Consider the following 22,564-nt stretch of genomic DNA (forward strand, 5'->3'; position numbering starts at 1 on the left):
CAAGTTCAAGACGCTCTCGGCTCATACATTGGACCAGCTGCCTGTGAGTACACTGCAGTGACGCAAAGAACGGAATTGACTTTCTTTTCCACCTTCGATCGTCATCACTGAGCATACTCGGCCTCAAAGAGTCATCCACCTAAAGAATGCCTGGAATGCGGCACGAATTCGGGCCTGGTGAGCTTGAGCGCTTCTCGCCAGTATTTGTTTTCCGTAACTTATAAAGGCGTTCCACTGGCATATATCGCTCGAGCCAGCGCCTCATCAATCTTTCTTTGACACTTTTGTGTCATTCTGTCAACGAACGTTTCTATAGAAGTTCGCAGCTTCACACACCTGTCGGCCTCTTTTTGAAAGCTTGGGCTTTCATTTTCCACAGGTGCACGCTCTGATCGTAAAACCTCTACAGGTGGGCTCCTAAACCGACATGCCCTAGACTCTGATCTTGTCCGGTCGTCCGATACTGCAGACCTGATGTCTGGGGGGCATTTGCTATGTGCTGCCGCAAGCGGGTTGCGTTGGGAAATCCGTATTTGGCAGAGAAAAACCTGCACACCGCTGACCCCTTACCACTGTTTAGCACGTCAAAGTTCCCCCAAACGTTGAAGTGCGGCCTCACCATGGCGCACAGCGCATAGTTTTGACGGATCCACGGCAAAAGTCCATACCCGAGAACGATGCGCGCGAAGTGTCAGAAACGGCGCTGGGGAAGCTGAAACGATATAGCTGCCCTGGCCGGATCCTCCATGGTGCACAGCACACAGTATTGAAAGATCCACGGTCACACGGCAAGTGTCCACATCCGAGTACTATGCTCGCGACTTTCACTAAGGGGCTTGGAGAACAACGAGGCATGAGGTTGATCTAGTTAGTGCATTATGAAAACAAAAAGCGCAAAATAAACGAAGAACGAGAATCTAAAGTGACATGGATCCTCCGACTGCCTGTCGAGAGCGCGAACGGCACTAACGACGGGTACGAAGAACTGCGTAGGTGCTATCGATTGTTGACAGATGAGTAGTCAAAGCTCATCTAAATTGACAAAAGTTGTCGCAAACGTTAAAAAAGTTGATATAATATAATAGTCTACCGTAAAATAGGCGGTAATATCTTGCGGTTGTTGACCTATGTCGATATATTTCGAATCATTACTGAATTATATATCTGTTGAAAGAATGTTTGAAATGTTTCCACGATTTTCGGGAAAATACCTGTTTTTTTTTCGTCATTTTTCCCGGCCTTCAATATTTCCGGAAATTTTACAACTTTAGCTGGGAGGCGCTCTCAACTCAGGCATAGAATTCGTCGTTTCAGTGGTTTCATCATGGCGCAAGGGAGAAGAGTCCAAGAAAAAGTCGTGTTACGTCAAGTTACGGCAGCTTCTACTTAAGATTTTGTGTTTTGTGCTAGACCAGTGAAAAGCTGCCCTTGGGAAGAGTATAGAAGTTTTGATACCTATTTAATTTGAAATATTCACCTGGACATGTGATCGTTAGGACTACAAGCGCGACTTTTTTATATTTTAACTGCAAACTGTAGCGCGTACAAAAAAAAAAAAAGCTCTGTACATACAAAATTTTGGATTTCCGTAAATAAAAACAATCATGCTGTATTTTTTTTAAATCTACGCGTTGTTTTACGTAGCTTCTTGAGCCTGAGCACGAGATTTGATGCTATAAAAGTGTAGTCCTCGTGTTGTCCCTCTTTTAATATTTTTTATTAATTACACGCAACTTATGCGGGTCATACTGCGTTGTTTACTTGTAGTGAAAGCACCTTTAAGCCGGGGGTCACGCTGCTTATACGTCTTACAAAATACAGCCTGCAGACGTCAGTCACCGCGATATCTGTGGTTCAAATGCCGCGTGCCAAGTTTCTCCGTGTACTCGTTGCATGCGGCATTCGAAGCATGGATCTCTTGGTGATTGCGTCCGAATTTTTTCAGACAGTTTTTTGTACGCTGTATAAGCAGTGTGACCCCGGCTTTAGGAAAGAAATTATGGCGGTAAGATACGCCCTCCTCGTAATTTTGCCATTTGTTTTATAAACTTTGTGATAATTGCATAGGTACTGACTCTAAAGGAAGTGAGTTGTCTGTTAAACGTCTAGTTTTCGGCACATGTAGCACAAACCATCAAATCCCGTTATGCATCTTGTAATGCAACTTAACTGATATGCAAACAGACAATTTATCCTCAAGAAAAATAACTCTGGTGTATTGGTGTATTTATAAATTCCGACCTTGTACCAAACAGGTTTATACTCGGTATTCCAACTTCCAAACATGGTTTATTTACAGAATCCAAGCCTTGAATTTTTTAGATTAGACGCGAAGTACTTTGCGATGCCCTCGAGCAGTTTCTTTCGATACATTACCACGACTTCATGCCTGTGTTGACCAGGAATGGCCGTACATACTTCGCTATTGCAATCCTGGAAGTTTTTGTCTCACGGTCATCTCTTGCTGGGCACGCTAAAAGGGGGCACTCCTCTAAGTACGGCAGAATCAGTGCTGTTAACCCTTTAAGCACTCTGTGTTTTCTAATATGTGGAACATCAATGTCAAGAGCTTTTTTGACAATTACCTGCACTGCCACAGGTGACGAGCGCGTTGGCAAGTACAGGCGTCGGTCATCTGCGAGCATCTCTGCCTTTCCTCTTGATTTCCTTCTCACCACACGAAAACGCTGCGCATGCTCACTCGAGACCAATCGGCGCGGGAGGTGTCCGTCAGACAACGGACCTTTTCCGAGAAGCGTTCTGCGCACGCGCGAGCGCCTGATGCCAAGCGGCGGAACTTCAACACGACAAATCGAGGAAATTCGGAAGGAGGCTGTGGATCAGCGAGTAGAACACGTAATTGCAGCATATATATAATTGTGTTACACAGAAAAAAAAAAAAAAGAAAGTCGACGGAAAGAGAAACACGACGTTTAGGTGGACGCCCCGGATGCCTCTCTTTAAGGTCGCGTTGGGCACGCGCCGCAGCTCGGACATCGAAGAAACTGGTAGCGTAGCTCCCATTATCGATTGGTAGCGCAGGTAGATCACTTCCTCGATTTTTAGTTCGTGCAGCCACCCCCTGGTTCCGTCGGTATGTGGAAAAGGTCCATTGCAAACGCTCCACATGGTTTGAGAAACTGGGATGGACGTCCCTTTCTAAAATCTAAGCTCTCCTTGCAATTATAGTGATAGCTATGACACCTTATTGAACCCTAACGTATCCTTGTGTATCTTGCATCTTACGTGGAGGAACCATTGCCAATGTCTACTCGGAGGGTGACACACTTATCCATAACCATAAAACTATCCAGATAGATGACGTCACGCGACTACTGGCTGGCGTAGTTACGTAATATTAGATGACGTCATGTGACACTATTGTCACGTGTCCGTATGGCACCACTTGACATCGTGACGTGACAAGACATAATGTCACGTGACGTCACGGTGTAACCTGACAACACAGGCCTCCTGCATTATTTTGAATGGGGGAAGGGTTCATAACAGCTATTGCTGTAAAAATGCAGAACGTGCGTAAAATGAGCTTTGTAGAAAGCTCTTTCGGCACATAAAGGAAAAGCAGTTCGGCCGTTTTACCACAACAACCTTTTTTTTTCTCCCCCTATACCCCCACCCCCTTCCCCTCTACCCATTTCCACAAACCAGGAAGTTGCTGAGAACAAAACAAACCGCGAAGCCCGGGTGAACGCAAGATGAAGCCCGACGACGCGAATGACACCACCCGCCTGCGACGCTGACGGCTTGTCGCTCTGCGATGACTAGGAAGACGTCTCCACCTCGCAGCGAGTGACGGAGTTAGCGTTGGGGAGCGCATCAAAATAGAGAGAAGTGCTGCCGACAGATGGCATAAGCCGTGTCGAAGGTACACCTGCTGATTCGGATTGGTAGCAGACTTTGCAAAAAAACCCGAATCGGCCGGCGCTCCCTCGATATGGTGGCTATTAGCGATGTACGCGACCAAAAGCGTCGCTGCCGTCAGCTTTCAACGATTGGCCAGACCATGGGCATATGAGCATTGTCAGATTGTCAACTTTGACGGTGTTAGTTTTGGATTGCGATGGCTCCTAGCTTTCACTGCGCTTTTTAAACACACCGTCGAACTCGTCGTCGCACCCGATGGTAAGTAGCCAGGATAACAACTGGTGACGTCACGGCGAGGCAAATGCAAGTTGTGACGTCACGGATGGAAACCATAAGAGGGCGCAACTGAAACATCTCGGCGCTAATAAGGGGAGGTGTGCCGAGTGGAAAATCGATAGCATGCCACTTGCTCATGACGCCGGTGGCACCGGTACCCTGCGCCTGGTGCCATCGGGAGGCGCACAATGGCACCACGCGTAGAAGTGGGATCTGCATGAGCACGCGTATTACGAGGCACTCTCGTGCCCCGCGCGTTCGCGCACAACACTTGTGACACATCACGCCACGCCCCTTCGAGCAGAAATGCACCGGTATCTAAAGACCCTCTATCCTGGGAAAAGTGGCGACATTCATTGTTGTCAAAATGCTCGAGACACGTGCCGCGCGCCACTTTTGGGAAGAACATGGCGCCTGAACTCTAGCTCAGTGCTGCGCTGTGCTGACATGATCTTCCTAAGGGTTGAACGTTGCATGTGCCTTGTGCATCGACGCACCTTGCGCTACTTTTGAAACATGAAGGGGATTTACCGGTATCCTGGCTACAGCGCCACGTTTTCGTCATGAACCGGCGGCACGTGGAACTACCCTAGAACGCAGAGCACTCGGTACACCTACCCCTTTTAGCGACGTGAGCGATCGAAAGCGTCGCTGTGATCGGCCTTCCACGATTGGCCGAATGCTGACTATGACGTCAGCAAAGGATTTCCGATCGACGGAAATAAGAGGAATGGAAGAGCTTAAATTTTGACGGTGTTGGCAGTGTTGGTTTGAGAGTGCTATGATTTCAAGCTTCCACCATGCTCTTTACAAACACCTTCAAACTTGTTGTTCACAAGGTAATGACGTAACAAAAGGTAACCATAGGAGGGCGCCACCAAAACATGTCGCCGCCAATAGCCACCATACCCTCGATGCGGCGTACGCCATCTATCGCAAGCACTTTTGTGTGCAGCGTCAGCGAAGGGGCGGCGTAAAAAGCCCAAAACAGTTTTTTTTCTTCTTTTGAACGAGGTAAGTTAATTTTTTTTATTTTTTTCACTGTAAGTTTTTCACCACGTGCTTGCACCTCTGTAGTAAATTGCAGCGCGATACGTTGAGAAACCATTTTTTTTTTGCGGACCTTCTGAAGTGTTTTAGAAGCGCTATAGTTTACATTCTGTATAGAACACGTTTAATTTTGTCGTCTCATATAAAATTTGGCGCTAAAATTGTCAAAGAGTCAGAATATGTGTTTATGACGTGGTATTATACTCTTTAGAACAGGTTGCGAATAAATTTACGAAGATTGTTACTATTCGCTCTTTCTCGCGTGAGTTGAAACGTGGTGGCGCCAATGTACAAATACCCGTGAAATCACTCCCGGTTCTGAACTATACGGCGGGTTTCGCAGTATTTACGAGATAAAATCTACGCGCTATTTTCGGGAAATGGTCCCTTATGCCACTCTGAACATAATTCAATATAATGATGAAAGAATTATGCTTAAAAAATTAGAAAATGTACCCGGAGCGAGAGTGTTCTGGGGTTACCCAATAGATGGCGCTACTGAGTTTGTTGGTAAACAAAAAAAGGGCGAACAGGGGGGGGGGGGGGGGGGGGCATTAACCAATGCGCTGGATACATTTCTGCTTGACAAGTCGTCACGAATTTGTTGAAGCTCAATGACGCCGTATGACCTACATATCAGGCAGGCACGTAGCCAGGATTTTGGTTCGAGGGGGGTGGGGGGAAGGGGGGGGGGGGGGGGTCCCGCTCATGACAAAATGCGGTATGAGGGGGAGGGGGGAGAGGAGGTTCCAGTGAAATTAATGATTTTTTTTTTGGGCCTCCCCCCTGGCTACGTGCCTGATATCAGGTGTTCCACGATCCGCGTTGCCTGGGCTCGCTCTTGCATTTGCAAAATTGAGGGTTCATGATCGTGTTTATTGCCGGTATGTTGCTGACGACTGCTAACTAATACCCAGGGTATTAAAACGAACCCGAACCGTGAACTGAAAACCGGAAAAAAACGTTATTTTGGCACGAACGGGAGTTGAACCGGAACGAAATAATTTTTTTTTCGTTCCGGAGCGGAACCGCTATGTTTTCCCGGCGGTTTTCGGTTCATACGCGAAGTCAGGTCATGTGAAAAGTGCGCGGCGAAAAACACAGTAACCTAAAAAATAAACCAAAAAATGCAACAAAAAAATTATTTTCGCGCAAACCTGAGTTGAAACGGACCGAAATAATTCTTTCTTCGTTCCTGGGCACAGTTGATAAATTATTTTTGCGGTGTTTCGTTCATGTGGGAAGTCAAAAAGCGAGAAAAATACGTAAGCGGAAAGCTGTGTAACGTTCCATTATCAGATTTTTACATAACGGTCGTCTTCATAATTTATAAAGTTTGTCTCGAGAACTCAACGAAATGAGGACAGTAACTATAAATTTTCCGGGATTTCTGGTCTTTTGTAATTCTTTAACAAATGCCCCCATTCGTACCAACCCTTTCTTGGGGACCGGAAATGGTTCATCAAAGAACATTTATCACTAGAACATACCCAATTCGTACGTCAGCAAAAGTGACCAATTAATGAGCCTGTTTGGTGTCTCTTGTCTTTAATTTTGTAGAGTTGTGTGCAATTTATTTTGAACGCCTTGATTTCATTGTACGACTGATTGGATAAGAAAGCAATACAAAGGCCTATGGATATTTTAGAACCTGCACTAGTTGCCATACTGTGGCGCATCTAATCTGCTTTTAAAATAATTCAGCGAATCTAATAACCTGACCGAAATTAAAGTCTAGCACCGCGAAGCGAAGGGGGGATTCAATCGACAGTTACAGCCACAGAAAACAGCGAAAGAGCTTCGACCTCTGGTAGCAGAAAGAGCAAGAACCGAAACGTTTTCTCCTCAGAAATACAAACATCAAGACTCACGGCTTTTCTGAGCATTGCTTCCTTTCCACCCTCCAAGCACGTTCTTGTGTGTGTGTGTGTGTGTGTGTGTGTGTGTGTGTGTGTGCGCGCGTGCGTGCGTGTGCGTGTGCGTGTGTGTGAGTGTGAGTGTGAGTGTGTGTGTGTGTGTGTGTGTGTGTGTGTGTGTGCTTTCCAACTAACGGCGGGCGGCCGACGCGCCTCGCGAGTTGCCGTTATACTCTGTCTTGACTCAGGCGCGTTCAGAGACGCGACGAATCTCGTTGCTTATGCTGAGCTTCAACCTAAAATGGACCGCGGCCATTCCTACGAGCCATCCTTGAAATTCAGCGTTCTGATCGTACAAGGAGACTTCGGTATCCGCGCGTCGCTGCTCAGACGGGAATATAGGCTCTTAGCAATGGATATGCTAGGCGAGCTGCTAGCGTCCGCTGCAGTCCACCTTAGCGTGGAGCTTTGTGCCAATGTTCTTTCTCATTTGCTTTTCTGCTAGGCCCTCGGCTTGGCAATTCGGCTGGTTCGGGCTGAAGCTAGGGTTGAACAAACCAGTGCTTGATTGTCCAACGCGGTTGATGTCCACGCAGCATATGCTCACCAGGCTACTTGAACTAAGAGTCTTCGCTGGAGGGTTCCTCTCAAAATAAGAAATCTCCAGGTTGACTGAAGGCGTATGGGCGGAAGTCGAAATGCTCGCAGTATCGCCTCGCCCGTCAGAAGTGGTGACGAAGACATTGCAGAAGGAACAGCTCACCGTAGGAGATTTCTACTGAGCATGGCTTAGATGTTCCATGGACACTTCCAAGATATCGTCGCCGTTAGCAAATACCTTGGTCCAGTCAATGAAAAACAGGAAGCTACAACTTCTTGACACAGATGTCTTCTGTGCAGCAGTGTACATGAATCCTCGCTACTGCGTTCTTCTCACCCCTGAGCAAAAGTACCGGGCCACGTTACATTTGACAAGGACTTGGAGGCGAATCACAGCTCTGCAATGCGAGCAAGATTCGACCTTTTCGTCTGAAAGTGCGGCGGCTCCAGATGATTCGGAAGACGCCCTGCAAACGCTCCTCAAGGATAATAGAAGTTGAGGCTGGCGTGCACATTCGAGGTACCAGTAGCCCACTTGACATAGCATGCCTCCTGGAGATGCTAGACAAGGAGCCGCGACTTTCAATGGACTCTAGCGTGTTGCAGTATTGGGCGGAGAGAAGAGAACGCCATCCAGAACTCTACGCATTGGCGCAAGTAGCCCTGGGAGTGCCTGCGACCCAGGTGAGCGTGGAGCGAGCTTTTTATGCACTGAGGTTTATTTTATCGTCTCAGAGGTGCCGTCTTTCCCCGGATATGCTTGACGACGTCCTGCTTCTTCGGTCAGCTGCATGACATTGAACTGCGCTTTCACCCACGTCCCGAGGTGCCCCTAGTACTAGCTCGTTCGTTCCTCTCAGTGATGTGAGCCTTTGCTTTTTATATGTAACACTTTTATAAAATATGCATAGTTTATCTCTTGCTGCCGTCAATTGTTTTTGTAGCATATGAGTATGGACCGGTCCAAATCGGTTTGAACCTTTTTTTTTCACTCCGGACTTGAACTGGAGCTGAACCGTTTTCCCTGAACCGGAACGAAAACCGGAACGAAAAACATTTCGATTCGACACCCTGCTAATACCCCGGTCAAACGGGCTAATTTAGCGCTCTTCAACGGAGTGCTCTTCGCCTTTTGTGTCATTTGTGTAGTGTGCCACACGGCTGCTTCCTGAAGAACACACTCGGCGTCAAGCAACTTTACTAAAACACTCAGTTGGGAAACTGACCCTTGGAACCCCGGACCGCCCGCGTCCACCGAGACCAAACTAAATACTATAAGAGCGCTACCCTTTAGCGACCAGTCAAAACATTATGAAGTTACTTTATATTGCTACTGCGAAATGGCAGTGCGAGATGGCGGCACAGGCCCTTACGCGACCCAACCTGAACCGATACGTGCAGTCCTGCGCTTCCCGGAGTGGCCGCTGTGGGAGAAATGGTGGCGTTTCGATCGCCATTAGTTCGGTTCTCTAGTACGGATCAAAGCCACTTCTTCAAAGCAGGCTCTATGGCAGTTTCCCAACTCAGTTGTTCTATAGTCGGTAACATCTGAAGAGTAAATTGGAAGCTCGTCCGACCCCTTTTCACTTCAGCAGAGCAAACGCTGGAGAGGGAGCTACCTCCTCTCCCGCATTCGCTTTGCTAAAGTGGAAACAGGCGCGAGGAGCTTCCAATTTAAACTTAAAGGGGCACTGACACATCAAAATCATATTTTTTTTTTATTATCCGAAACGATTGAAAACGATGCCGGGACATTACCCTCAAAATGTGAGATTTGGGAATTCAGTATTCGTGAAGTAAAAAAACAATTTCCAAATGCCGAATTCGAAGTTCCCGCGCGATCGGCGCCGGTGCCTTGACGTCAAAAATTGAGGAGACCTGAGAGTCCACTTTCCTGTCACCACTCCCTGCTGTTGCCATGGCGACCCAAAGCGAGGAGGATAGGAGCGAGCGCCGGCTAGCGCCGGCGTTGCGGCGGACCGGTTTTGAGCGGTGTCGCCTGTTTTCCGTTGGAGGATACAAATCCAGGAGACGGCACCACAACGAACTCCCGATTTTTGGTATTTCAAAAAGAAGGGCCGTAGTGCGTTCGCAATTGCGTTAAAAAACATGTTTTAAGATTGCCGTAATTAAATGTTATAGAGATGTCGCCTACAAAGCTTCTAAATTTCCTGATTTTTGACGTCACCGATCAAAAGAAGCGAGGAGGCGAGAGGCGGGAAAATCAAACGCCAAAAATAAAAAGGCGCGCGCGCGCGCGGGAAAATTTTTTTTCGCGATGCGGTTTTTTTTTTTGCGTGTCTATGACTACAACTTGCATCGTTTTAGACAATAAAAATAAATACGACCTTTGGGGTGTCAGTGCCCCTTTAACCTAGTGAGTTTGCTTCTTGTTTTTTGTCTTCTTTTCTTTATCTTGCCTTGTGGGGATCGATCAGAATCACCCATTTGTCGTAAATATTGTCAATTAACGTAACCTGGTCTTGTAACGCGTCTTTGATAAAAAAAATATAAATATTGATGAGACATTTATGCCTTTACATTAACATTTAGGTGTCTAATAGTACTTTGCCCATCGTTATTGTCATCATTTTTAAGTGACAGTAATTTCTCCCGTGTGGCACGGACACTTGAAGTGACATTCGGTGAGTTGAAGTGCACTAGGTTGTAGTGCACTAAATTTGCCAGTCTGACGGGGGTATAAGTTACGGATAATTTTCGAAGGTAATTTAAACAAGTGTCGATGCACTATTTACATATGCGAATTTGTAAAAAAAAAAAAAAAAAAAAAACTTGAAATGTGGGGAAATTGGTGTAACACAGGCCCAGACACACAAAAACCCCTGAACTTCATCTACTTCCACACGTAAATAAAACCTCACTAACAGTTTGAAAAAAAAAAAAAAGAAGAAAAAAAACCGCAGGGTGTGTTTTTTTGTGTTCCAAGCTTTTGCCTGATTGTAATTTGTTCTTCGGCGCTCTTATCTGCTAATGCCGCAATTAAATTGGTTGAGGAGCGATAATAGATGCTCTGGTCTAGCCGCGCCCTTCGCGTTTCTTAAAAGGTGAGCGACGGTGTCGTAATCACTTCAAATCTGGGACAGGCAACCGCACAACTCTCGTCATTGAAAAAGACAGCTCTGGCATGCCTGCAATTTAGTCGGCTCTATTTCGAAGAATATACATGCTCCGTCTATGAAACCCTGTTACGTACAGTAACAGTGAACGACTGAAAGGGATACATGAACACAATCGTCCGTTTGTCTATAACGTATCTAGAAGGTAATGAGCTATATTACCAGCGTACATTATCGATCTAAAGTCGACTTTTTTCCGATACATAAAAATCTGATCGTCCCAATATTTTGTATGGTCGATGAATCAGAGGGTGCATTGTAACGTTAATAGTGGACTGCGCGACACCGTTTGCGCGAATACGACATCGGCACTTTTCTGCGTTCTACTCAGGAAGTGTGTTGACACGCACAAAAGTTTCCCGCTATAGGTTACTTCCCTAAAGGAAACTTTGCGCCACCCTATAGTCGATTATGTGGCAAGCTTTTAACCTTAAAAGGCGAAACAGAAGGAACCGACAATCGCTTATTCGCGATAACAGTGTATACGCGCTTTCCACCTGCTGAACTGACAACAGATGTTCGACATACCGAGCCTTCGCGAAAATAGGGCCTCGAACACAAGTAAAGAATGCAAAAAAGCGCACACGCACGCCTGTCTAACACTCAAAGTGCAGCATTTCGACGCCGTGGAAAATAACTCATTTTCGTGATGTCCATACGTGGTAGTGTTAGCAGTCGAAATTGAATTTCGGGAAGTTCGGTAGTAGTGAGCACTACAGGCTAGTTAGAATAACGTTTTTAAGAAAACAAGGAATTAGCTAAAAGAAGGCTAACCTCGCTTGCTTGTCCGTCGTCTCCTTAGCGCTGTTATCATTTCCATACACCTTCACAGTGCATGCCTTCCCCGACATAGTTTGCAAGCTTCGCAACTGCTCATAATTTCGCAAGCGTCCTATCAGGCCAACGAACAGTTACCACTGCTGGCTCAAGAGAGAAAAGCATTGTACTGTATAGGTATTTCTAAATACTTTCACAGTATGCGGCGGCGCCTCTAGTAATTCTCGTTCTTTACCACTTGGTGTCATTCGTACACGTTGGAGCTATAAAAAGGTTGTCAACAAAAGTATACTTCACGTCTCCAAGGAGAGCTTTCTTCCAAATTGGAAGCCGCTTAATTCACACCGCTAGGTTCAATTGCTGTAATAAATAAACAAAAACATTCCGTGTAGATGGTAGTTCCCTCCCGTCACTATTTGATTCGAAGAGGTCCTGTTCATACGGACATCTCTATAGAAAGCGAAACGAAACAACAAACCAAAACCAAAAGAAGCCTTACCAGCTTCCCAGTAAAACGGAAGTTCTTCTACCTCCAAAAAAAATGTATATACTGAAGCAAATGTTTAAACGGAATGCTTACTCCTTTTCTGGGGCGTCTCGATGAGGCTCAAAACAAATTCAGAATCACACGAGCGAATATAGACGACGCAAACGGACGGCCGCTGATGGCGAGATTGCCGGCTGTAATTCAGCGCGCGCCTCCAAAGTGCGGAGGAGGTCTTCTAAGCTCAGGATTTCCAAGTAGCAGCAGCAGCAGCAGTAGCAGCCAGAGCCGGCAGCAGCGCCAGACGAGCACCGGCTAGGAAACGCGAACAGCTGCGAGACCCCGGAACGTATAGCGAGCTCTCATCGTATAGCCTGCTCAGCTGCGCAGGTGTCTCCCGCTTGATTTTGGTTGCATATTTTTCGCGGCGCAGATATACGCTCACGTGTGCGTCCTTCACCTACGCTGTCTGCGAAGATACGGCCCTTCAATGCGCGCCCTGGTTTTATCTCGCTTGCAATCTTTTCCCCGCGTTATTAGATAGTTTTAGTAGATCGTCCCGATAACTCCGATAACGATGCGATTCCCGCGTACATACGCCGGCGGAGTATACGGCATCAATATCCGAGTTGTCGGAACGATCCACTAAAACTCAATATTTGAGACTTTTAGACAGATTGTTCTAATAACCCCCATCACGCTACCCAATAACGTTATTAGGGAGTTTGAGTAGATCGCTTCGATGACCCCGATGAGGGTATCCGATACTCCACCGACGCGCCTGCGCTTTCGTCTTTCCATCCTCGGGTATCGTTATCGGAGGTATCGGAACGACCTACTAAAACTCTTATACATCGCTCGAGCGAATAGGGAGTTTTCGTAGATCGCGTTTCCCCCTCCGCTAAACCCTTCGCAACGAAGAAGCCGCTGAACCGCCTGCGCGCCGATGGCCTTCGCTGTAGAGTTACGGGTATCGTAGCGGGTTGCGGGAGCGTTGCGGGACGGCGAGAACGATCTACGAAAACTCCCTATTAAGGATTTTGTACACCGTCTTTCCACCTCCGCAACCATCTCCGGAACGAAGGAGCCACTACAGCGCATGCGCGGCGCTAGCCTTGCCTGCAGAGTAACGGATCTTGTTGCGGGTTGCGGACAACGCAGCGGATAGATTCTACGAAAACTTCCTATCGTTATCAGAATCAAATCATCGGAAGAATCTTCTAATAGGGAGTTTTCGTAGTCCGTTTTTTCCTTCTCCGCTAAGCTCTCTGCAACGAAGATACTGTGCATGTGCGGTAGCAGCGTCTTCGTCGTGTGGGGCGCTGTGTTTTTTTGCTAAGGCGTTTTTTTTTGTTTTTTTGAGGGGGGGGGGGGGGGGGGCGGGGCGGGGGATGTGCTTCAGAGTACGTTGAAAAAGCAATTGAAAATTTGTCCTTCGGGCAATCGTTTTTTGAACGTCACCATTGATGAGCGCGTCCCATATGATATGGTATTTCTTTTGGAAATTTGTAGCATACGGCGATCGCGCATGGCAGTAAGGCACGCCGAAGTCAATGCGACAGAAGAAAGTTTTTATTACAGCGAAGCTGTATATGACTCAGAGGTCAGATATCTGAAATTTATTCGTGTCGTCGTCCTCACAAAAAAAAAAAAAAAAAAAAAAAACATTTAGTGGTTGAAGCCAAAGGTGCATATCACGCATACAACATACAGCAGAACATTCGTTTCAATAAAAAACAAGCACAAAATAAGCATCCGAACCACATAATTGAGGATTAGGCGCTCCCGATAACAACGCGAAGCACGTAGCGCTCACCGCACACGTTTCCCGGTTGTTGCGCAAGCTGACGCGGCGACGGCAGCTTCCGACATGGGAGTGACGTCACTAGCCTTTCATATTTAAAAAGTATTGGTACAGTGCATTTACTTTCCCTTCGTCAATCATTTGTATTTCACCGCATCCGATGGGATACTACGAGGGCTCCACAGTATTTGGTGCCCCAGTAGACTTCCGGTGGTGTATTTATGTTCTTAAGCAACGCACAGTGATTGGGTAGGAGATCTTCAGAGAAGTACCTGTTATACGTTTGTAAGACTCTCTGCAAGCATTGCATAAAATAGTACAAATAACAAATGAATGCGAGACAAAAAGACAAGTTGAAAACCTGAAGCACGCAGGGGTTCGCTGATTGGAGGCGGTAGTGAGTTTGTTTGTTGCGGGTGATACCACAGCTTCGCTGGCCAACCTCCTCCACAACGTAAATTGAAGCCTCGAATTTTTTAGAGCGGAGCTGTTAAGGGCTAGGTTTTCCAGGATCGTGTCCGTGTATGTCGACACAAACCTGCCTGGACAGCTACCGCCATCCATAAGCGACGGCGGCAAGCACACAACCAGTATGGTTTCCGCCGTCGCTCGTAGATGGGGGGTAGCCGCCTCGGTGGCTCCGAGGCGAGAGCGCCGGCCTACGGATCCCCAGGTGGCGGGTTCGAATCCCGACCGAGGTGCCCGCAATATGACGGAGGCTTATTGCGGAAAAGGCGCCGTGTAACCGAGCTTTCGGTTGCACGTCAAAAGATCCCCAGGTGGTCGAAATTAATCCTCAGTCCTCCGCTGGGGCGTGCCAGATGCCCGTCGTAGGTTTGGCACGCAAAAACCCCCAAATTTGACTTTGGCTTTTGACTTGATTTTGCTCGTAGATGGCGGCAACCTTTCCAGCTATCATATAAGAATTGATAGTTGGACGCGTTGGTGGGAATTTATCGTAGAAAACAGCGCGAAAAACAGACGACGAAGAAGAAAAATGACGAAAATAATCCCCGGAGAAGGGGAACAAGAGGGATAAAGGACAAACACAAATCTCCAAACAGAGCTAGATGACTGGTGCGCGACCGAAAAAATCCGCCTGGTCCGGGTATCGAACCCGGGACCTCTCCATTTCAGGTGGAGCGCTCTACCAACTAAGCTAACCAGGAACAAAGACGAAGAAAAGCACAGGAGCGCATATGCTTCCTCACGGAAGCCGTCATGAAGCCGGCGGGTATCACCGCGCCTGAGCAGTGGGGGAATCTGATCTCACCGCCAGAGCGCTGCCTGCGATAGGAAGACGGGTCGCGATGCTTGTAAGGATGCGCTGCGTGTAGGCGAAATCCACCATCGTTGTCAAATCTCGTAATGCACGGCGGGCGGTCTTCGAGGCACACCGCCGCACTCTCTGCCGGCGCTGCTGTCGTTTCTGCTCCTCTCGGCGCCGAGAATGCTGCCGCAAGAAATCCTTCGTCTGCAGTATTCACAACTCATAAGAAGTGCTTAGGTGTCCTCGGCATTTGTAAAAAAAAATTCTTTGGTTCCGAACAGAACGGTGCCGTGGGTCGCCATGCATATTAGTTACTTAAAGCCGGAATGAGTATACCGTCTTTAAATAATCCTTGTGACGAAACAGTTCGTCGTATGTGTTAATCCGCCGGCTAAACCCGCTGTTCAAAATGTATGGACTTCGCTCTTGATTGTCCTGCAGGTGAAGTTACGCTTTCATATTTCACGAGGCAGAACCATCTATACTAAAATGCTCGCTTGGTGATCTCTTACGTTTGCTAAAGTGAATTTCTCCGACTTATTTCATAACGTGGATACGATCAAGCCACATCCAATGGACCCCTTTTGGAAACGCCAGCGCCACCAGCGAGCGCTCCGGGGCAATATGGGAACTGTGAGGGTGTCACGCTCTTCAAGCAAGCCAGTTCTAGCCTAGTCGAGCATTTGCATAAGGTGGCGCACGCTACCGCCCGAATTGCAGCACCATTCTTAATTCGTTCATGCATCCTGACGAGTTAATGGTCTTTGAACGTTGATGGGACGAGCTGCGTCTTTTTATTGGCGGAGTAAAATAAATTGTACTAACTAGCTCAATGAATTCCCTAAATAATAATTAAAAAAAAACACGTTGGATCCGTAGACTTTTTGGCGCGTGGCCCACGGACGATGGCCCATTAAAAAATAACGGTGGTACATCCAGAGCGATGGCCCATCCAAAAAAGGGCAGCGGACAGACGTGATGGGATTAAGAGTTTATCACTTCATGTTGGAAACGCAGCGCAGCATAGGGTGCAGCATAGGGACCCAGTGCGAACGTAGGCAACGTGGTTCTCGCAGGCGATACGGCGGTAGCAGCAGACAACGGAGTAGCGACCCTCAGTTTTCCCATAATGACCCACACGCGCCGCTTGAGGGCTTTCCAAAAAGGTCCATAGTACGAACGTTAAACATATGAAATCTTCAAAACAGTTGCAGAGGCTCCAAACTCATAACTGCAGACATATGTGAGCATGTCCTTTCTACAAACAAAGAAAGGAGTCTGCAGGAAAAACAGCTTGGATATCATCGCTCTGAAGCAAGACGCGGTGTCACTGTTTGTAAAGGCCTTATCGGTCAGTTCTACAGGACAATGGTGAACTTTGTAGCATGTCCGAAACGCCGAGAGTATACAATGGGAGCTTCGGTCCGATATCCGGCTCTCCGCATGCGCTACCTGGTAAAGCTGCAGTGTTTCTGCCACCATATTGTATAACAGAAAATAATAATAAAACGAGCGTCATGCCCAACACCCAGCATGTGGTCTATAGGTCTCTGTTTCTCACCGACCTCATGCTGTTTCAAGCTATAACGCCTAATTTTGTTCTAGCTTTTTTCCGGCGCGCCGTTAACATTTACTTTTTTTTAAATTTTAGGCCATTATTTTCATTCGGCTACAATTTTTTTTAATGTAAAACAACCAATTGAAAGGCACATAAAAATACACAAGGGGCAAGCGCCGATCTTTCCGACTCATTTCACAACTGTCGAGATGTTCGAGCCAGGTCCCGTGCTTGTTTCGTCGCGACGAGTCACCGGGATGCTGGATGAGGGCATTGGATGCAGCAGATGATCGCTGTAGTGTGAACCTCGGGCACGCCGCGTTCCCAACATTATGAAAACGTGTTCTTGTTTGCCCCCTGTTTCCCGTCGACCATCCGCAGGATATGTTCTTGCGCTGAAAGAGCAGACTTATACAGGTCTGTTCTTACGGCACAAGTCTTCACACTTTGAAGACTTGTCTTCGCGACGCATGTGTGTGAATGTGTGTGTGTGTGTGCGGATGCGCGCGTTTATACACGTGTGTGTGTGTGTTGAGTGACACCTCCTATATCGGTTGAAACTGAGGAAGTGGATGAGACGAGAACGCGGGGACGCCAGAGAGCTAAGCTCTGTCTGGAATGATTAGTGGGCATACGCAAAGGAGCTAGCAGCCTTTGTCTCTATTGACTCTTCGAACGCGTTCGAACAGCGAGTAGAGACGAAGGAAGCTAGCTTTGCACAGCGCCGATGGCGCACGATTGCTGAGTCGGCGTTATGCCGGGATTCGTGTTCTCACTGATCGGACTCGAGTCTCAGCCGAACTTTGACGCGGCGCTCGTGTCCAACCTGTGTCCCGCGTGGGCATTCTTTTTCTTCCTTTTTTTCCCGTGTTTACCGCTTAGGTGGCAGGGATAAAGGCATGGTGCCTAACAAAGCTTCTTCCCCTTAAAGTTGTTTGAGTGACGCAAAACATATATATATTCGGCGTCACGGTTTTGTTAGTTATAGTCGGTAACAGGTTGAGAGTTGGGGGAAGCTCCTTCCGTTTCTTTCCACTTTAGCTGAGTGAAGGCAGAAGAGGAGAGGTCCTCCTCTCCAGCATCTGCGCTGCTAAAGTGGAAAGAGTTGGGAGGGGCTCCCCCTGAAACTTTAATCTGTCAGCGACTACTATAGGAAGGGTTGGGTCGAAAGCAGGTGAGCGAGGAGGTAAATAAGTGATCAACGGCCCTCCCCCCCCTAATACACACGCACACGCGCAAACACACACACACGCACACTCACAATTTTTCTCTCACTGTGAAAAAAAGAGGGGGGGTAGGGTATTGGGTTGCAAATTGTCAAGTCTTTAGCCACTAATTTGCCCTCACTTCTCTAAAACAGAGGTCTCCAAACGTTTCGGCTTTGGGATTTGTCGCAGCCTCCAGGGCTGGATAATAAACATGTAAATATAAATAAGGAAACACGAAACAAATAAACATGAATAGGCATCTAAATACCAAAACGTATACTAGAGTAAAAAAGAAAAAAGGTTTGGTGTGTACATTATTTTGAAATTCTATTTGTTGCCAATTATGACATTAAAAATGATTGCGACCCAGAAAACTTACAAGGCATTAATCAAAGTGCATAGGAACTCTGCGTATTCACACGAGGCAGAAAACTTTAAGGTATTAAAGTGAAGTGAAGGGAACGGTATACTTGACGATGACAATACGCAATAGTTATGTCACAAGACTCTAAGCATAACATACGACAGAACACAAACAATTTGTAACACAGGTACAGAGACATGAAACAGGAAACTATAAATAGTAATGCTGCTGCCCGATAAAGAATGAATGTTATAGCGAGAGAGCCCTTCTTTCAATGCAGTTTTCACTCGTTCTTTCTTATATCTGGGCGGTTTAATTTGGATACAGGTAGTGAGGTACATTTGTATTTTTTAATTTTCATCATATATTTATGCGTTATAGTAGATACAGGGTATAAAGCAATGATTTAAATATAAATGCTCTCACATACTTCGTTTAAAAAAATTAAGTCCTAAAAGAGCTGGGAAGGTTTAATCACGATTGCCGTTTGTGCCATATTTGAAAATCACTATCCGAAAAGATTTATGGTACAGATGCAAATTTTTGGCGGAATGCTCTCTGTGTTACCTACGTCAGTGGCGCTCTAAGATATATTTTTTTTCTCAAAAACAACGAATTTTACAAGAAATGTCGAAACAAGCATCTACGAAAAATGATGCCCTAAACTTTTAATATTTTTGCACTAGAGTTTTGGAAGTATCACAATCAAATTAACGCGACATAGAGTGCGTATCATTGTTGTCTACTTAATGTAAAATTAATGTATTTATGGTTTTTTCACATTAAAAATAACTTGTATCATTTGGGAGGATTAAGAGAATTATAAACATTTGCACCTTATAAAAAAAAAAAAGCCATTTTAATGTTTTTTTTTTTTTTTTACTTTCTCGGTTTACTTTTTCGGGAGTATTTCTTTTAACCCGCACACATTTTGCTTCGAGAAATCTTTTGCTTTGCAGTTCTCAGCTTCTGAATATGAAATAAAACAACACTCCCCATGGGTTCGTGATAGTTCTAAGTTTTGGAATTATTTTAGCTTTTGAACCCCGCATTTATTTTGGCCATATTGTCTTACCATTTTCACAGTTATTTAACCTTGAAAACGTAGCTTCGGACTTCCGGACCACCAAACAGGCAACAAGTAGCGCCTGTTGACGTCGTGTTTTCGACGATGATCGTTCGCGATGTTTTATGCAGTGAACAATGTTTGTGACAGTGAACACGCATAAATAATTTCAGTATAAAATGCAGTCAAAATTTAGACTTGGCAGCCCTCCCCCCCAAAAAAAGTTATTAGTTTTGTTTGGTACCTTCTTGAGACTGCAATAGTCATTCGACCAAGGGCGCCATCATTTGGAATACGACATACCAGCGTTGTGAGTTTGGTTACGGCGCTGTTTGTCGACCACCTTGGCGCACAGCGATAATTCCCGTCTGGGAAGAGATTATCCCTGGGAATTACAACCGACACCATAAGAGCAGCCGCTCAATGTTGCCGGTGTCTCGAGGGAATGCCGCTTAAGGCGCTGTCCCATTGAGTAAACAGTTGGACAACTCTGTCTATCGGCGTGAGGGAAACATGTTTTCGGCGAGAGCGTCACATTGAGGCAACAGCAACTTTCGGGAAACATGTTTCTGTCGCCCGGCAATCGTGTTCACCGATTTGTTTTCCGACAGCCGGAGAACATCCTGTCACACCGCGCAGACGGCGGGGCCGACACGGGGAACACTCCGCCATCTTGATTGTTTACCTTCGTTCGTGTGCGGCGCGGCATCACTGGACATGTGACTTTGCAACGTTCTAGTGCGTTCGAAGGGCCGCAAATTATTACGGGGACGACATCGATCACTGATTGAGATTAGAAAACTCAAGTGGAGAGTATTTTTCTCTCTTTATTTTATCAAGATATCCTTCAATCGCTTATAAAGCAGCTGGACCTAACCGAGGAAGATGAGATCGCTACAATGTTCATGATTTACGCTACCATATGAAGCGGTTCTGTCCGGTTCACTCTTTCATGCAATACCGATTTCTACTGTAAAATTTAGTCAGCACCGATAGTACCCCAATATGTATTTTGTAGCGTGGAGTTATCGGCGTTCATAACAATCGTTGGAGTGAATTATTTTCAACGCTGTCTATTTGCCTTTGCCACCTCTTATGTGATCACTTCATTACCCAAAGCGTCATGGGAAATTTCAAAACATTTAAGGTGTCTGGCGGTGGCGGTTTATAGTTCAAACCATAAAAAATCATGATCAAAGCGGTCGCTTTCATGCTTCGATTTTTTAATTGCACACTTTAGTGGATGATTTTTTAAATTTTAAGAACGGATGCGTAGGCATGCCATTTTTATTTATCTAGCAGTAATGTTAGCTGATCTATCGGCAGTTCTAGTTCTTTGTACCCATCGTTCCCCTTCTCCAGGGATTATTAATGCGAAAGCATTAACTGTCCCATGGAGTGAAGCCGGCGTTATCTGATGTCTGCAGCAGCGAAAAACGGCACCTAAATACTCATTGGCTGAGCGAAATGGCACATAAATTTTAATTGGCTGCAAAGCGGACGCACTTCAGAAATAAAACAAAGAAAGGTGCAGCAACGAAGATGCCTCGTCAATGAAGCCGTCGTAAAGCAGGCGAGGTTTGCCGCGCCTCTGGTTTGTGGGAGCGGGATGTCACCGCCGGAGAGCAGTGTGAAAAGGAAGATGTGGCGCGCTGCTTGTAGGAATGCGGTGCGTGTAGGAATGCTCTTGCATTCATACATCTAAGCAATCTTAAGTGTCTTTACCGAATTTTTTCAGTCATTCTTGTCCAGCTCGCCTGCACCTTTGCATTTAACTGCATTATCACATAACCTTCAAAATGCAGGCCGTTCACCCTTGTTGGTATTAGACTGGCGGCAACTGATAAAACCCGTTTGCTTTACTGACGTCTAACGCCTGGTTAGCTCAGTTGGTAGAGCGCTCCATTGAAAATGGAAATGCCCCTGGTTCAATACCAGGACCAGGCGGATTTTTTCGGTCGCGCACCAGTCACCTAGCTGTGTTTGGAGATTTGTGTTTGTCCTTTGTCCCCCTAGTTCTCCTTCTCCAGGGATTATTTTCGCCATTTTTGTTCAGCTCGCTTGCACCGTTGCATATAATTGCGCAATCATCATAACCTTAAAAATTCAGTCCGTTGACCCTTGTTGGTGTTAGACTGTGGCAGCTAATAAAACCCGTTTGCTCTACTAACGTCTAATGGACCTTTTCCATATACCGACGGCACCAGGCGGTGGCTGCGCGAACTAAAAAATCGAGGAAGTGACCTGCGCTACCAATCAATAATGGGAGCTACGTTACCAGTTGCTACGCTCTCTGAGCAGCGTCGCGTGCCCAATGCAACGAGGTAGGCCTAGCGCGACTTTAAAGAAGGAAATCCGTAGCGTCCACCCAAACGTCGTGTTTTTCTTTCCGTCCACTTTCTTTTTTTGTGTAACACAATTATATATATGCTGCAATTACGTGTTCTACTCGTCGATTTACAGCCTCATTCCGAATTTCCTCGATTTTTTCGTGCCGACTTCCACCGCTTGGCATCGGGCGCTCGCGCGTGCGCAGAACGCTTCTCGGAAAAGGTCCATTCCTGGTTAGCTCAGTTGGTGGATCGCTCCATTGGAAATGGAGAGGTCCTTGGTTCGATACCAGGATCAGGCGGATTTTCCGGTAGCGCATCAGTCACCTATACCCGTTTTCACCTCAAGAACCGTAGTAAAAAAACTCCGGCTCCACGCGGAGCATTACTAATTTCCCTCTTTATGTTTGTAATTCAGATATATGTAGGTGAATTTTAGATTAGATATATGTTATTTTATCAAGACGTACACGTTCCAAACGCCAAAGGCGTCGGTTTTACCCCCGACCACCAAATCTCGTAAGAACTACATATCGCGCCGCATGAACAACGCGCAAAGGGTTTTTGTTTCTTGAGGTGAAAGTGGGTATAGCTCTGTTTGGAGATTTGTGTTCTTCCTTTGTCCTCCATGTTCCCCTTCTGCAGGGATTATTTTCGTCATCATTGTCCAGCTGGCTTGTACCTTTGCATGTACGTAATTGCATTAACATCTAATTCCAACGACATTCTGAGCGTTCATGACCGTTGCTGTGACGATTTCGACAATCGCTTCCCATAAGACATTAATCAAATTAGTTTAGCTGCACGCCAGCCGTAATTATTGTTACATAGCGTTTTTTAGGCCAGGATTTAAAATTCTACCACCGAAGCTATCTGTGTTGTCGTCGACGGAACGAAAT

The 22,564-nt window shown here is 46.3% G+C and overlaps 1 protein-coding gene and 2 non-coding genes across 3 annotated transcripts in view; 1 reads left to right on the top strand and 2 right to left on the bottom strand.

Moving 5' to 3' along the window:
- LOC8029176 (polyamine-transporting ATPase 13A3) overlaps positions 1-12,418 on the bottom strand; it is a 99,330-nt gene extending 86,912 nt beyond the window's left edge. The window contains exon 1 of the mRNA XM_040215561.3: positions 12,162-12,418. The gene's annotated coding sequence lies outside the window, so the exon portion shown is untranslated. The remainder of the gene's footprint in view (positions 1-12,161) is intronic.
- Positions 12,419-14,965: 2,547 nt separating this feature from the next.
- On the bottom strand, positions 14,966-15,038 carry Trnaa-ugc. The gene has a single exon. It is a non-coding gene; the product is annotated as a tRNA-Ser (tRNA).
- Positions 15,039-21,209: 6,171 nt separating this feature from the next.
- Trnaf-gaa lies at positions 21,210-21,282 on the top strand. The gene has a single exon. It is a non-coding gene; the product is annotated as a tRNA-Phe (tRNA).
- The last annotated feature ends 1,282 nt before the right edge of the window (positions 21,283-22,564 follow it).

This window comes from Ixodes scapularis, unplaced genomic scaffold (genome assembly GCF_016920785.2).
Source record: "Ixodes scapularis isolate PalLabHiFi unplaced genomic scaffold, ASM1692078v2 PGA_scaffold1__304_contigs__length_218370807, whole genome shotgun sequence".
Taxonomy (NCBI): Eukaryota; Metazoa; Arthropoda; class Arachnida; order Ixodida; family Ixodidae; genus Ixodes; species Ixodes scapularis.